Genomic DNA, 14,549 nt, shown 5'->3' with positions numbered 1-14,549 from the left:
AACTGAACGGAGTCTCCTTCCAGAGATGCTCTTGGTGCTGCCTTAGACAGTTGCACATAGTGGGCACTGCAGAGGTGAGTGGGCGAGGGAGCAAGCGTGGCTGGAATCTGGCTCCTGCTCAGCTGGCTAAGGTCCCCACTGTGCACTGGCCCAGAGGTGCTAATGGGCCGGCTGTGGCCCCGCCTCCGGCCTCTGTTTCTGGATCTGTTACAGGACAGAGCACGGTGTGTCACAGTGCAGGGCCTGGCTGTATATTTCCAGAGGCTGGCACAGGTACACGAGACCGCTGTGAAGTCAGTAGTTGGACTGAAAGGCTGCATAGAGAATGGTTAAGGGCAGGGACCTTGGAGCCACACTGCCTGCAGTTGCATCTTGGTTGTCACTTACCTGCTGTGCAGCCTCTGTGCCTCAGGTTCCTCATGCACAAAATGGGCATAATCCCAGTACCTGCATCGGGCTTGGGTGAGAATGTAGCAGGCGTTGAAAACGGTCTTGTATCTTAAGCACTGGTAAAGTGCTGTTTAAGAACTGCTGCTCTGCTGGACCTGGGCTGGGACTTTCTATATGAAGCAAGGAAAAAATTCTAGTCAATCGCATTCGTTTTTCCAATGCCAGCATTTCAAAAATCTTCCTGGCTCCACCGAATAAACAAAGTACTGAGTAACTGGGTTAAAGAGCTTGCAGCCACTTGTTCTCTAAGTGGCAGCTATTTCTGATTTGCAAGGGTGGCAGGTCCTGGCGTGACCCATGGTAGCCTGTACCTCTTTAGCTGTGCTCAGAGCTGCGACCCAAGCTTGTCTGAAGGAGATGACCCCCTTTCAACTTGGCAGGCACGTTTTCTGAGGTCCTCTTCTAGAATTTGGTTTTTGTTGATTCCAACAAAAAGGGAGAATTCCAGACAGTTTGACTTTCTGCTTTGGAGCACTGCTTGCCTAGCATGTGATTGCTTGGCCACCTCTCTTATCCCCCCTTCCCTTAGAAAGGTTTCCTGAGACGCCACGTGTTGTAGAGGACTGGGCTGATTTATTGGATGCTGCTGCAGTTCTTTTTCATCTCAAAAAAAATTTTTTTTTTTTTGAATGCAGTTGGTTCTTTTTTCAAGTCTCTGCTGAGTGTAGAAAACCTCTTGGGATTGTTGAATTTCTGTTCTATTCTGTATAGAAACATTGTACATCTATATAGTTCATCAATGGAATTTCTTAGTGCAACATACATTTCCCTGTGATTTGTTGGGTTTTCAAGATGTTGTTTTAAAGACTGGGTCCTATAGATAGGATTATTTGATCATTCTTGGGTTTCCTTTGCATATCCTGACTTTTTCAGGACTGCTACTGACCTGACCATGAGTTGTGGGCAGGATTACTCCTTGAGCCTGAGGTGGAACTTTTCTCTGTAGACTCAGGCTGACATTTTTCTATAGCCTCAATGTGTAGGCGATAGATTCCTGTGCTAGAGAGGTTTTAGTTTCCCAAATATATTTTGATTTGGGGAGAAGGCCTGACTCTTTTGGTTATCTTTGGAAACACTCATAGATGAATAATTTCCATTTTGCTTCGTGCTTATAGTTTTTCATAATTATGTGAGCTTAATATTCTTGAATTGTTGCAAAAACACCGACTTGGAATCAGAAATTTTACTATGTCAAGAATAGATCTTCAGTTGCTAATTTTAAAACTCTTCAAATCAGATTCTTTGTTACATAGGAGAATACAACTGTAATGAAACAAGTTGCTAAAAAAATTACAATTAGAGCAGTGTGGGAAGTGATGCATATTTTAATTATTCAGATATCTTAAACAACATAAAAATGCATGATTATGAAGAAATGATGAAGGATCAAGATCTCCCGCTCACAGATAGTTTGATTCTCTCGTCGGTTTTATTTTACTTTTTCTTATTTTAAAGTTTTATTTCTAGTTAACATACAGTATGATAGTAGTTTCAGTAGTATAATTCAGTGACACATCACTTACATATAATACCCAGTGCTCCTCTCCTCTGTTTAAAAGCAGTTCTCTTCCATTTCCCGAATCTAGAGTGCTGAGTTCATCTCAATTGCTTAATAAAGATTTATCCCAGTTGCTTTATATTATTGAAGTGAGTGATATTAAAACAGCAGCAAATAATGAATGTTCTAAGAGTGGGTGTGGGTAGCTTTTTCCTAGGTATTCAAAATTAACAGGGGCTTTTACAAAACATTTAATCAGTGTTCATTTGCTTGAAATGGAACGGTGACTTCACATCCTGGATTTGAATTCAGGTGCACAGCCCTGTATTCAAATACAGAGCTACAGCAAGAAAGGGATCTGTTAGGTTTTAAAATATTCCATGAAGGGGACACCTGGGGGGGGCTCAGTCAGTTGAGTGTTTGACTTTGGCTTGGGTCATGATCTCCTGGTTTGTGAGTTTGAGCCCCGCATCGGGCTTGCTTGCTGTTGTCCGTGAGGAGGCTGCTTCAGATCCTCTGTCCCTTCTCTTCCTCCCACCCCCCCNTCCCCCCCCCCCCCCCCCTGAAAAATAATCCTTCAAGGATACACTAGTTTTGGGAGAAGAAAAACCCTATGCTCCTTTCCTAACAGTCTCTTCCCTTCTATCTAACATTCCTCACTCCAGTGCTTATTGGGACTTAATGTTTGGTAGGTACTTGGGCATCATAGGCACACAGGAATAACTCTATCTACTGAACTATATAGCCTGAAACATCAGCTATGCTACAGTTCTTTGCTTGTGGGGAAAGCACTGGTTGGTGGGGTAGAACAGGGTGGACAAAGTGTTTCTGTAAAGGGCCAGCTAGTAAATTTGACTTTGCGGGCTATACCATCTGTGTCTTAACTATTCAACTCTGCTATGGCAGCACTAAAAAAGCCAGAGATCATACATAAATGGTGGTATGTGGCCATGATCCAATGAAGTTCTAGTTACAAAAACAGGCAGTAGGCCAGATACAGCCCATAGATTATAGTTTGCCTACATCTGGGCTAGTAAAATAAGATTTACCTCCTTGAAGGGAGGTAGTATTTTATGATAGATTTTCATTGGCCTCAGAATTCTGGTTTCTGTACTTGCAGGATACCTTTGGATGGAGACCATACGATCAGTGGCTTCACTGATTTGAAGGATATAAACCATATCCTGTGCATCTTCAGAGGCAGGCTATAATAGGGTCAGAGTTCATAGGAAGTCAGGTATTGGTTCAGGGTGAGGAACTTTCTTATAAGGTTTACTCTTGTCATGAATGAGAAAAGACCAAGCAGAAGCTGCTTCCCAGCTGTTCAGGACATTATAGAAGAGGCTCTTGCATTGAGTGAGAAGGTAAAGTAGACGCAAGATTTTTCGATGTTTCCCCTACTTGTTCTAATGTGAGCCCATCACTCTGCTTTACCATGAATTATTTAAAAATCATTGTGGTGTAGGGGAGGATTTCAGAGGTTTCTTTTCGCTTAAACAGTGTTTTACTTACAGTAGATCAGTGAGGACAATGAAGCTGTTTTTGATAAACATAAAACTGAATTTAGATTTAGATGATTTTAACTTTGATCCCTTTAGATGGATGAGAACCGAAGGGTCATTTCCAAGTTCATTTGGTGCTACATTCATTTGTGATCTTACGGGAAAATAGGATTGTAATAGAATCCTGATTGCAAAGGTTGCAGATCTTAAAGTAGCTTCATCTTAACAATGAGGCAAAATATAGGTTTTATTCTGAGGCTTGACTCTCCCCCCTCCCCCCCAAACCCCATTACCCTGACAACACAGGGGTGGGAGATGGGGTGTTAACTGTAAAAGTTCATGTACAGTACATTTGAGTATGTTTTTTTTTTTCAATCTCTAATAAAAATTCTATTCTCTTCACAAAAATAGTTTTTAAATATCCAGCTGCCTCTTTGGAACCCTGCCAGGGGTCTAGTTTGAAAACCACTGTTTTAGAATCAGACCGAGGGGGAAATCGAAGTTTGTCTCCTAGCAGTCATGTGCTTGTTACTAATTGTTTCATCTGATAGGCCCAGGAATATCCCCATTGCTCTAGTTGTGAGGACTGAGATGACCGTGCAAAACACCCAGAACATTGCAATCTCTTAATGTCATTTTCAGTCACGGTTTTAAATTGTGTGTGGTTCCATATGATTTTCAAAAGTAGGTTTTCCTTTGCCTTTACTAGAAATTTTTAACCATCTTAAAGGAATCCTTGGCCAGGAACTCTCCCCTCAGAAATGACCATTATTCCCCTGAAAGGAGAGGCTTGCCGGAGGCTGTAGCCCACCCTGTTGGGGGTGGTGATTTCTGTCCTCTGGCCTAAGTGAACAGTGGAGTTAGGGGGAGATCAATCCTCCCAGGACAAAGGGTAGGGGGTCTAAGAGGCTTGCTTATCTACACAATCAGAAACCAGGGCAGGAAGTATACAGACTTGTGACTTTTTTTAATGTCCACTGCCCTGTAAGGATGTGAACAGTAAGGAGATCAGGCTTGTGCCACCAGCAGCCAGACTTTAGGGGACAATGAAGTTGGGGCAGGGATAAAACCTATAAGACAGAAAAAGTAGTGTCCTTTGCAGGGGGCGGGGGGTGGGGAAGGCAAATAGGCCGAGTTCCCGGGGACCAAAAGTAGGTAGCTTCTAGCCACTTGAGCTGGGCACAGGTAGCCCTGGGACTTGACAGAAAATCCCAGGTGGTTCCCCAAGCACCTTAATTGGGATCATTATTCTTCAGCAAATGTAAGAAAGTGGTATGTCCATAGAAGTCCTGAATTTGGGGGTATCTGATGCTGAAGAGTGGCCCAAAGAAACTAGTCTTGAAGCCACGTCCCAGAAGGAAGCTGGCCAGGATCCTGTGGGGCCAGGAGGTTATTCTAGGGAGTTGAGTTTCATTTAAGATTACTCTTAAGACTAATAAGTGGTTTTAAGCCAGAATCAATAGGACCTGATTTGCACGTTGAAATCTTGCGCTGGCTGCAGCATGGGACTGGATCCTACAGAGGCCGGAGGGGTCTGGGGGACCTGTCGGGGAGACTGTCCAGCTGCAGATGTGGACTGCTTGGCCTGGACTTTGGTGAGTTTGAGGGAATGTCTTTTCTTTGCCAAGTACCTGATGCTTGTTTAGTTGATCCAATAAGGTTAGTGGTATTAGTATTCCTTTCTCCTTTCTGAGGACCAGTTATTAAAGTTCAGAGCACGTAAGTTTTCTAAGGTCATGCCCTGAATTATTTGGACACAAGTCTGTCTAAACTCAAAGCTCATGCTTCACTTTCTTCCCTTTCCACAATCAGAAAAAGAGTCCAGATGGTCTAATTCACAAACCAGTAAGCGTTTTGACTCCTTATGATTGGACCACATTCTCCTGTAACAGTTTTTCTGGGCAGTACAGTCATGTTTATAAGTTACTGTGAGGTACTGATTGAGTAAAAGGGCTTGACCATTTGCATATTTTGACGACTTAATGTACATTTGACAGGAGAAGCATCATGTTCAAGGTTAGAGGCTTAAAATAAGCTCAAAGACTGAATCCCTGACAGTAGAAGGGCAGCGCTGAAAGATTATATTTGTATCCAAAAAAGGAGAATGGGAATGGAGGATAAATCCACGTTTGAAATATATTTTTCCTTAGGACTTTACATAACGATGTTCCAAAGTGTCTAGTTGGGCAATGCATTGTCACCTGTCATTACAAAATACCATAACCTGTTAATATTGAAGATTAAAATGTGATAATTTTTAAAAAGTTTTTTAATGCTTATTTTTGAGAGAGACAAGAGTATGAACAGGGGAGAGGAAGAGAGACAGAGACAGAGAGAGACACACAGAATCTGAAGCAGGCTTCAGGCTCTGAGCTGTCAGCACAGAGCCTGACACGGGGCTAAACTCCCAGACTGAGATCATGATGTGAGCCAAAGTCGGACATCCAACCGACTGAGCCACCCAGGCACCCCTAAAATGTGATAGTTGACTACTAAAACTTAACATAGACCAGAACCTCTTCTGTTTTCACATAGATGGAAATTGCCTGGCTGAACAATGAGGTTTGGCTGAAATGGATGGTGGGTTTTTTATTTTTTGCCTCTGGTGCCAGGCCTTTGGGGGCCATGCTTGGGAGCTAAGCCCTCTGGCCTTAGAACATTTCTTCCTTTGGAAAATCTTGAGCTGGCCTCCTGGGTGACCATGTTTGCAATAAGTCCTACTCCTGGAATGTGAAGACCAGCAGGAAGAGACACCAGGACAACGAAACCAGGCCTGGGTCCAGGGTGTCCTTAGAAGCTGATGGCCGAGCGCATCTTCTGGGACTTCCGTGTCCAGGGCCCCATAGTGCACGTGCATAGAGGAATTTGTGTGCCTGGAGCACAGTAGACCCTCCATTTAAAAATCAAACACAGGGGTGCCTGGGTGGCTCAGTTGGTTAAGTGAGCAACTGCGGCTCAGGTCCTGATCGCAATGGTTTGTGGGTTCGAGCCCTGTGTCGGGCTCTGTGCTGACAGCTCAGAGCCTGGAGCCTGCTTCAGTTCTGTCTCCTTCTCTTTCTGCCTGTCCCCATGCACTATGTGTCTGTCTCTCTCTCTCTCTCTCTCTCTCAAAAGTGAACATTAAAAATTAAAAAAAAAAAAACCCGATTTGGAGCTTACTAAGTTTCCTTTTATAACTCCTTTAATCCTCCTGGTATCATCTGAAGTAATACTGTTCTCATCACTTCAGAAATGACAAGATGCAAAGCAGTTAAGTAACCTGCCCAGGGTCCCACAAACGGTAAGCTGTGTGACTAGGATTTGATTCCAAGAAGCCTGTCCCCAAATCTGTATTCCTAATGGCTCCCTAAACTGCTTCTCAAGAACGTCTGTGGACTATTGAGTGTCTGATGCTGTAACTTTTCATGGTAAAAGACTGTCAGCCTATACCAGGGATTTTCAAAGCAAAGTTGTTGAAAGCTTTCCTGTCCTCCCTTATTTTGTCCAGAATATTGTTAGAACTACCACATCTGCTCTCAAAAATAGTGATAGCCCAAAGTCCACTCTGCCTTGCACATTCTACTCTTCCCTTTCTTCATAACACTTACCCTCTAGCTTGGGTAGATCTATTTGCTTCTGGAGGCACGGCCACTAGAGCATAGATCCGGTGAGAGCATGGTCTCTGTGCACTACTTCAGTCTTCAGCACAGAGGACCCTGCCAGGCACAGAGGTGGTGCTCCATACAAATACATATCTATGTAACCAAGAGTAGTAATCTCTTCGTTACACGGCCTTCAACTTGGTTTTCTAAAAATCTGAGCTTTTCTCAAGGATCATTATTACTGTGCTGTAGCAGTGAAACCCCCTGGGGAGATGGAATATTAAGGCTCAGCTCTTCCGGTTGCCACTGTATATAGACAATACGTTTGAATAAAGTTGATAAAGACTTCTTACCACCTTTAGAAAACAAAACCACACTGCAGGTCTCCCCAGAACCTTCGGTGTTCTTAGAAATCTACTCCTTCCAAATCAGAATTTGGCAGCTTACTGCCATGGACAAGGGGCTGGTGCCTACACTGCGTTTCCGGTGGCCATGTACCTTTTCCCTGGGTATTGCGAGTAGAGGTCTTGTGTTGGGAAAAGCCTTTATGTCTAGGTAGGCTATAGGGTCATGGAGATCTGTCACAAGTGTTATCCATGGTCTGTAAGTGGTACTGCATTCAGCTTTTTAAAATTGGGCTCTGATAGAATATTTAAACCATAATATACTTTTGAACCTGCTTTTCTCTTTGACTTCATTTGTTCATATGGTCTTTCTTTTCTTAATCTTTTTTTTTTTTTTTAACGTTTATTTTTGAGAGACCGAGACAGAGCTTGAGTTGGGTAGGGACAGAGAGAGAGGGAGACCCAGAATCCAAAGCAGGCTCCAGGCACTGAGCTGTCAGCACAGAGCCCGATGTGGGGCTTGAACTCCTGAACCTTGAGACCATGACCTGAGCTAAAGTCAGACGCTTAACTGACTGAGCCACCCAGGTGCCCCTGCATTCATTTGTTCTTAATGATTCAGTGTGGGCCTTCAAGTCCAAAAGATTTGGGGTCAAATCCTAGTTCTGTCACCTATGAACGATTTCCCCATCTCTGCATTGAGGAACATACTAGTGTAAAGTGGAAGGCCTCACACTTCCATTTAACAGTCTTAAGGGACCACTCCTTGTTGAGAATACACTGTCTCTACAACTTACCAGTTAAGATTGGAATTGTTTCCAAAGTAGTGGCTTCGACGGGTAGATGTTCATCTTTTTTCTCAGGCAAGTCCGGAAGTTGTTTGGGCACTACGATGCCTCTGCTCCCTTTGTATGGACTTTTAAGTTCCTAGTTCACTGTGCTGCCAGAGATCGGCCATCACTTCCGCATTCCAGGCTGCAAGATGGAGAAAGTGTGGAAGAGTGTACCTCCCTCTGGAAGACTTCTGATTGTATCTCATGGACCAGAACGTGGTCATATTGCCATGTGTAGTTGCAAAAGAAGCTGAAGAATGCAATCTTTTTTTCACTTGGAAACCAACTTCTCTGTAGCAATCTTCAATGATTCTTCCCCTACCTGTGTATCTCTAGGTCTTCTTCTTGAGATTACTAACTGGGTTCTCCGCTTTGTATATCTCTTGTCTGTATAGTTTCTTTGTATTCCTACTTTTGGCTTCCTCATGAATTTAGGTCGCTGTGGTTCTTCATGGTCATGAAGTTACTTAATGGCTTTGCTTTGTGGATTCTCTCCGCTTCACTTCCCTCTGCTAACTGCTTCCTCTTCTTGGTATTTTTCCACTCAGATTTTGGAGAGCATGAATGATTGGTCTAGCCTAGTTCTTCCTGCTGGGCCATGCCATGGTTGTTGGCCAACTTAAGGATGGACAGCTGTCTAGTTTAATTGGCTAGGCTAATCTTGGTTTTGAGCGTTTTCATCTGTAGGGGTATGGCGGCAGAGCAAGCTTTACAATACGACAGACTGCTTAAGCCTTGACAAGTGGAACTTCCTCTGGCAGGGAGTTTGAGATAAATCTTAAAAGGATATTCTGTATATTATGAATTTTTGGTAGTATGTAGACAGTAAATACCAATAATAGACTGAGAAGTGATTATTTGAAAATAGGATGTTTAAAGCCTATGCCTCAAATGCTTGCCCATCCTGTGATATTTCATGATTTGCTCCTGTCCCTTTCATCTGGAATAATCTCCTGTGCCTCCCTTTCAACTAGTTGATTCTGAATCTCTGGTCTTTAATGGACTCCTTGCTCCTACTGTGTCTCCTCCCTAAAGCCCTTTGTACATACCTCTTCTGTTGAATACACTTACTTTATATTGCTGTTGTCTGTCTCAGTCTGTTAGATTACTCTCTCCTGCATTAGAAGACCACTGATGCCAAGGTTTGGTCCCCTTAATCTTTGTATGTCTAATACTTACCGAGCAATGCCTGTCCTTATGGATGCTGAGCAAGTGTTTGTGTTTTTGTTCATTTTTTGTGTTTTTTTGGATTGAATTCATCCCCACAGACTCCTAAAAAGCGAAGGAATAAACTTTCCAAGGTTAAGTGGTATCAATTTTAATTTTGCAACTTAGAAGGGCATTTTTCTCTTTTCACACATGTTAGAATTTTCAGAAAGAATTGTTCTTACCTTCACCATTGAGCTGAGATCTGCTTCTGTGTGTTTGTTACCTGTGACTTTTAGTGCTATTTACAGAAGTTTGGCTAAAACGTTGTGGTGATGAAATCTCTAAACTTTGATAGGACAATTTTCTGCTTGAGCTAGATTATTTCTGCTAGATGATGTCACCCATCTGGAGTTATTTCTGCTATGGCTCTTCAAATCTTTGTGATTGAATTTCACAGAAAAATCACATGTGATTATCTTTTTTATTTTTATTTTTTTATTTTGAGTAGGTGAGGGCCATGATTTCTCTTCATGTATTTAAAAATGGTTTTAATGTTTGATTTTTTGAGAGAAGGTGAGCGGGAGATAGGTGGAGGGAGGGAGACACAGATTCTGAAGCAGGCTCCAGGCTCTGTGCAAGCTGTCAGCACAGAGCCTGACGTGGGGCTCGAACTCATGAACTATGACATCATGACCTGAGCCAAAGTTGGATGCTTAACCAACTGAGCCCCCCAGGTGCCCCTGTTAGCTTTACTTTAGATGCAAATACTTCTTTCCAGGCATTATTACCTTCTTTCCCTAGACTGAGGAAGTTATCAAATAGATGCTGAGGAACAAAATCCTCCACATTTTGTAAATAAAACCTCATTTTATTTTGTAAATAAATCTTTATGACTTTCTTTCCCATTTGGCGAAAGTAACTTTTAGAGAGTACTAAGCGAGTTGTTAAAAAAAATTCACTGTTAATGTTTTCAGCGACAACACTCCCAGAAGGAAATACAGAGATCTGAAGTAAGTGCATTCCCAGGCACCTGTCAGTCTGGAGGAGTGACTAGAGCATGCAGACTGACCTGGCCTTTGCTGGGACAGGATTCCACCCACTCAACACCTTGGCACTCCCGTGCACCCTGGAATGCACTAGAACGGGTCTTTTTTTGTCCACAGCTCCCCGAATCTTGCATCTTTGCCTCCAGCGCATTTGTTTTGGGATGCTATCAAGAGAACCTGCTAGATCTTTGCTTTCTTTGGCAAGAGATGAGCCAGGTGTGGGGCTCATCCAAAGAGGTATTAACTGCCCTCCCTCCTCCTTTCCTGTTGCCCCATTTCTGATATATGTTACTCCTAGTACTCAGCCACATTGGCTTGGCTAGATTAACCTTCCTCACTTACCTCACACATGGAATTAGAGAGGAGAAAGTAAGGAAACAGGACTATCATCTTTACATTAGGATGAAGAATTACCTAACACAGCAAACTGTTAAAATAACTTTTGGCAAAAGAGAAATAGTGTGTTTTTACACCCCCTGGAACCAGAATTTGTTATACCTTGAAATCCTTTTTGAACTGTTGCAGTAAATAACTTTCTGCCATGTTGTTGAAGATTTTTTTTTCTCCTTTATTTTCATGCTCACCTTTGACATTTCTTAGGGAAAACAACAGTAAACTGTAAGTAATTCTATTTCAAATTGAGTGTTCTTTTTCTTGGGGATTACCCAGGTTTTTCTACAGACCTGTCTTAACAGATTCAAACCAATCTGTGACTTGGGTTTTGACAAACATCTTTTGCACTTTTGTCTGATGAGACTGCAAAGATGAGAAGGTTGTTTGTGAAATAACATCCTTTAGTTCTTAGGCAAGCCTGTAGATTTACGAATGCTGATTTGGAGGCTACTGGGTCAGAGTTTATCTAGGGTAGAGCTTCATTCTTTAATTGGCAATAATTATTTTTTTTTCCCACTCCTAACTATGTACGATGTCCCATGGGTTTACCATTAAAATGAGTTCTCACAAATAGAGCATCTATACAGGGAAAGAATATGAGCTAATCATTTTAAGTATATTCCTGGTTCTTATACTGTGGCCAAAGGAAGTTTGGTTCTGCTTTGAGACCTTTGTTCTCTGACTTCCTGTAATTGGAGGAGAGATGCCATGCATGAGAAGAATACCGTAGAGTACATCTAGATGGAGTTGGATGGTGGTCATGCTACTTGCTCTGTAGCATGGTCCGTGAAGAGGCAGTATGGCTAAGCGTTGGAGGGATTGAGATTAATAAGGCTAGTCAGAAGAAAACACACGTTCAGGATTTTCAGGGTAATAATTTTGGCAATCCCAATGACAGTATTTGTATGTTTTGGGAATGTGAAGGAGTGGAAAGAGGGTTTTAAGTAATTAAACCAATGTCTTTTCTTTTCAAAGATAAAGCTCCTAAGGAGTCATTCTAATGACAAATGTTAGAACTCATTTATGGCACTGGGGACATCTACTTCTTAAAAATATTGTTGTGTAGCAGTTAGGATTAGGAGGCTGAGATACACCACGGTCTGGAAGCAAGTTCAAAGTTGATTTCTATTTCATGTCTAGAAATGAAATAGAAATAGAGTCTAGAGGAGCCCACTGTTTTGTCCCCAGGCTCACTTATCACATGCCTGTCATTTTTCCGGGTGTCCTCATGATCTAAGGTGGTCGTTGGAACTACAGTAAATTTCCTGTTTCTACAGAGTGGAAAAAGAGCTTGGAAAGGCAGAAGAGCCAGAGGGCGTCCCTTAGAGTCTATTCCCTTAGTGTATCCTTTACTTACATCTTGTTATGGAGAACTTAGTTACCTGACCGTCCCTAGCTAAAGGGACAGATGGAAAATAGATTTTTTAAAAAAATTCCAAGTGATGTAAGATAGTTATTTGTCACTTGGAGAAAATAACCTTTCCAGCTTTCTGAGAGGATGGTTAAGTCAATTTGTATGAAGTACAAACTGGTGAAATTTACAAAGGTGGAAGGGAAGTGTGAATAATGAGCATTCTGTCTCTTGGCTGCAAGGGGGGCCTGTGGGTGGCATTGCCCTGGAGTACGTTGAGTAATGTGTTTCATTCAAAATAAGTAAATCTAGTAGTGTTAATGATGGTACCCTAATGAAAATTCCCCAAGGCTAAATTATCAGCCATTTGTTTTGAACAATAGCACCAGTGAATGGAACTTTCTGAAAGTTTTAGATTGAGTTTAAGAACTTCACCAAACAAATGATCTTCTAAGTTTGCGTTTTCCATCATTGTCAGTTTTATATGTGGATGTCCATGAGTATAGCCTTTAGCTGTTGATATTTTCCTTTACTAATAATCATAGAGTTTAGTTTCTTACAGATATCTGAAGAGTCCGACCTTTGCAGAATCAGTCTGATAGGACTTCTTGGCCTTCAGAAGGAATACATCTTTAAAAGCAATGTGACTACCATGGGAATTGGGGATCCTATATCTCTGCTTCCTTGGCATAGCAGATACCACCGTGGCTGAGATTTGTGGTATTGTAAACTCTTATGGAGAAGCCCTTACTTGACATTAACCATAAAAATGTCGGACTGTAGAGAGTTACTTTGACTCTCACCTTAATGTGTTCCCTCAGTTAAATTCATACTCGTTTTTGGTATGTGTAGTTTTGTGGTGGGCATGAGTTTTAGAAATCTGAATTTGGTTTGGGAGAAGTCATGAACTCTAAAGAGTCCTACATGGAAACTCAGAAACTAAGGACCTCCATCTTTAAATGCAGCTCATCTGAAATATTCTATATTTAACTATGAGGCTTTCCTTTCTACAGAGGTTACTTTTCTAGAAGGATTGTCGACATTTATGATCTGCTAAGAACTGAGCTAAATAAGTGCTTATAAAAGCACTAGCAGTCAGAGACTTAAAAATTGGATATTTGAGAAAGATTTAAAAGAAATGAAATTAAGCCATAACAACTAATCCCATTTCTTAAATGGTACTGAATTGAATTGTTACTGCTACTGTAGTCCCATGATAAAGCACTATGCCACGCTATTACTTAGGTCTTACTTGAGCTGGCCTAGAAAAAGCAGACAGAAGGGAAAAAAAATCAGCCACTTGCTCATAAAGCAGATGTCAGAACACAGAAGATACTCTACAGAGGGAAGCAAGTCAAGGTGGGGGGGAGGAGACCTCAGTTCTGTGGGACAAACATTTAGTTGTAATTTCTTATTCTTAATCTCGTAGAGAATGTCTGAATGTATCCAGATCTCATTTGCCGTTTGTAGAATTGGCATTTACACGGTAAGCAATGTATGTTCTTGCAGTCCCAGATGTCATGAAAATATAAATGAAGAACTGTGTGTTGGAGAGCATGTGGAGCTATGGGAATGTTCTCCACTGCTGGTGGGAGTGTAGTTTTGTACAACCACTTTGGGGGTAAAAAAAATAAAGTTGAGTGCCAGCATATTGTATGATGCGGGCAAATCAACTCCCAGGCATATATACCTCGGAGAAATTGTGTGATTAGAAGACGATATGCAGGGAATATCCCTAGAAGTTTTTGCCAAAACACAGTATTAGAAATGTCCATTGGTGGGGGGGGGCCTGAGTGGCTTAGTCGGTTAAGCGTCCGACTTTCGCTTAGGTCATGATCTCGCGGTTCGTGGGTTCGAGCCCCGCATTGGGCTCTGTGCTGACTGCCAGCTCAGAGCCTGGAGCCTATTTCGGAGTCTGTATCTCCCTCTCTCTCTGACCCTCCCCTGCTCATGCTCTCTCTCTCTGTCCTAGAAATAAATAAAAATATTAAAAAATAAATAAATAAAAGTCCATCAGGAACAGACTAGATTAATTATGGAACTTTAATTTTCTAGTATGCTATAAGAGCAAAAATTGATCCAAAAACATGTACATGAACTACAGCTATACAGTTGACAATACATTTTACAAACATAATTTTGAATGAAAAAACATGTCACAGGAAAATAGATGCAGTTTTATTTCATTTCTACAAAGTTCAGAAACCACAAAGCTAAGCAACGCATTATTGTAGGACGCAATATCTTGGTAGATAAACTATAAAGAAAAGCAAAATCGGGGCACCTGGGTGGCTCAGTTGGTTGAGCATCCAACTTTGGTTCAGATCTTGATCTCACGTGAGTTTGAGCCCCACATTGGGCAAGCCTGTCAGTGCACAGCCTGCTTCAGATCCTCTGTCCCC

General features: G+C 41.9%; 1 protein-coding gene across 1 annotated transcript in view; it reads left to right on the top strand.

The window, feature by feature from the left end:
• The window catches only part of ARL15 (ARF like GTPase 15), a 401,299-nt gene that overhangs the window by 16,038 nt on the left and 370,712 nt on the right, over window positions 1–14,549 (top strand). The window lies entirely within an intron of this gene.

This window comes from Crocuta crocuta, unplaced genomic scaffold, assembly GCF_008692635.1.
Source record: "Crocuta crocuta isolate KB4526 unplaced genomic scaffold, BGI_CrCroc_1.0 scaffold181, whole genome shotgun sequence".
NCBI classification, from domain to species: Eukaryota; Metazoa; Chordata; class Mammalia; order Carnivora; family Hyaenidae; genus Crocuta; species Crocuta crocuta.
This window is presented reverse-complemented; position numbering and strand designations above follow the sequence as displayed.